Source organism: Sinocyclocheilus anshuiensis, unplaced genomic scaffold (genome assembly GCF_001515605.1).
Source record: "Sinocyclocheilus anshuiensis isolate Anshui unplaced genomic scaffold, SAMN03320099.WGS_v1.1 scaffold781, whole genome shotgun sequence".
Taxonomy (NCBI): Eukaryota; Metazoa; Chordata; class Actinopteri; order Cypriniformes; family Cyprinidae; genus Sinocyclocheilus; species Sinocyclocheilus anshuiensis.
This window is the reverse complement of record NW_015540879.1, coordinates 260390-263205: the sequence shown is the minus strand read 5'-3', so window position 1 is coordinate 263205 and position 2816 is coordinate 260390.

The window sequence follows — 2816 nt, the reverse complement described above, 5'->3', positions numbered from 1 at the left end:
AAAGAATGTTGTGGTCAATAGTGTCGAACGCAGCGCTAAGATCCAGTAGCACTAATAGAGAGATACAACCACGATCAGATGATAAGAGCAGGTCATTTGTAACTCTAATGAGAGCAGTCTCAGTACTATGATACGGTCTAAATCCTGACTGGAAATCCTCACAGATACCATTTTTCTCTAAGAAGGAATATAATTGTGAGGATACTACCTTTTTTAGTATCTTGGACAGAAAAGGGAGATTCGAGATCGGTCTGTAATTAACTAGTTCTTTGGGGTCAAGTTGTGTTTTTTTTATCTACTTTGATACCGCATCAGAAAGGCATTTATTTTCAATAAAAATTAAGTAAATAATCAAAAAGTGTAAAGTAAAGTGTTAATTGGGTAGTATTAAGTTTAGGTGTGAGAGGGCTTTATTGTTTCAATAAGGCGGCATCCATTTAATAATTTTAATAAAAATGATAATTTACACTTAAAACATAATTTTTGCATACTGTTTTATAATGAACTTGTAATAAACTGTCCACTGGAGGTGAGCGTAGTGAGAACCCAAGTGCAGTTTATTGAAATCCAAACCATAAACAAATAAAACAATGACTTGAACTAAACTTGGCAATAAACATAACATGAACTAGACTTGACCATGAACAGAACTCACCAAACCGCAGTGGTGCAGGGAACAAAGTTAGACAATGGACAATGAAACATGAGGGCTATATATATCAAACAATGGGGTCACATGACACAATACATCCAATGAGAATGTGACACATACAACAAAGGAACCAATAGGTGCGTTCGACTTGAAGCACCGCTACAGACGGCAGTCAACGAGAGTAGCTGCTTGCAGTCGGGGGCGGAGTTGAAAACGGAGCCGTCAAGCCGGACACTTTCTGCTCCCGTTAGTGACGCTCGCGCGGTGTTTGCATACTCTATCACAGATGAAGTGAATTAAATGCAATATTTGACAAATACACAGACGTTTCAGAAACGTTTTCATGAGCAACAGAAACACTTTTTATATACCGTTTAATACAGCGCCATCTGTTCAAGAATAAAGTTAAACGTAAATATATACTATTTAAATACTAATAAAGTGGGGGTATATATGCTTTCATGATAAACGTGACTCAATATAACATTGCGACTACAGTAAAAAAGCTTTTAATGTTCTAAAAACACAGATTTATGAGCAGTATTGGATTTGAAGATGTTAGAAACACACGTCATTGTTGTCATGTGGTGAATTTGGCCAATTGTGAAACAGCTGTGTCGTCATCAGCGCTCCTGCAGTTGCTCTGAAAAAGCTGCGCCAGCTGAGTCAGCCGGCTGCTCTCGAAACGATATCGCGGTACTTTGATGCCACACGTGACAGTGACGTAGCGTCGGCGCCGGTTCAAGTCGGACAAAATTTCTAACCGGCATGCACTGCTTCAAGTCAGCTGCCGATCGGTTTGCGTGGCGCCGCATGAAGTCGAACGCACCTTATGAGAACAAGACACATGAACAAAAGGACCACATGACAATGACAAGAGAATACAAGATAAAAGACAAGAAAACCTGAACAAGAAACAAAACCCAAAAGCCAGCGTGACAGAACTACAATACTGAGGTGCAGATATCTGCCACTATTTGCACTAAGTATTATAAATAGCATCTAACTACTGTTTACAATTAGAAAATATGCAGCCAGGGAATCAGGTAGGGATGTGCCGAACGAGGCTTTTGAAGCAGTTTATAACAAACTGCGTTGATGCTTCGAAGCTTTTGACACAGTGCTCTACCCCGCCATCTGGTGGTCAATAAAATTTTTTACACCAACTGGATCATTTAATGTTTTGTTCATTGGGATGTCATTGTAAGGTTTAATTGTCTATTTAATAAGCATATGTGTCATAGCAAGGCGGCATGTGTGTGTGCAGCGATAGAGTTTCCCAAATTTATTGTATTTTGCACAATACAATGACAATAAAGACTTTATTTTCTTCATTTTTACTTGCATCAAACTTGTGTCTTTTCACATAAATAGAATGTTTAATACGCCAATAAATTAGACCTACGTCATTTTTGATTGCAACGTTTTTGTGTCTTCCTTACAAAAGAACACAAACATGCACATTGTTAATTTTGTTTAATATATTTTGCAATAATATATTTTTCTCTCCAGTGTGAGCTGTTGACAACAGAGGACGGCGTTTACAAGCAGCAAAAATGTTTGTGGTTAAGGAAGTACTTTTATCCTTTTTGGGAACAGTGGTTGAGCCCGCAAGGTGTTTTCATTTTCATTCAGTCAACAGACATTCACATGTCATTGTTTTTAATAGTAGTACTATAATTAACAACGATACACCACGTAAAAACACTACATACATATAGGCTTGCTGACTGTTATATAACTATAACATTGCACTAAATGGATCGCGGGTATGGGACAGCGCAATCGACGCACTTTGTATTTGAGCCTAGCGTGACGTGTCAGTGACGTAACGAAGCTTCGTTTTCACAGGTCACGTGACAGCCTCATTTCAAGCAATGCTCCTGACACTGTTTTGAAGCACTAGTGTGTCAAAAACTCAAAACGTGTGTCGACACTATAGGTGTCGATCTACCCATCCCTAGGGTGCATGGCAGCCGCAAAGGAGGAGCTCGCAAGCACCCTTCTGAAAGCTAAAATGGTGAATGGGACACCCTACAGTCTCGTAGACTTAACAGGCGTGCTCACATGGCAGCCATTGTAAATGCACATGACGTGTGCCATTTGGGATTGGGCCATAGTCTGGTGTTGTCCTTTAATGGATGTGCCAGTGGCTTGTGTCTTT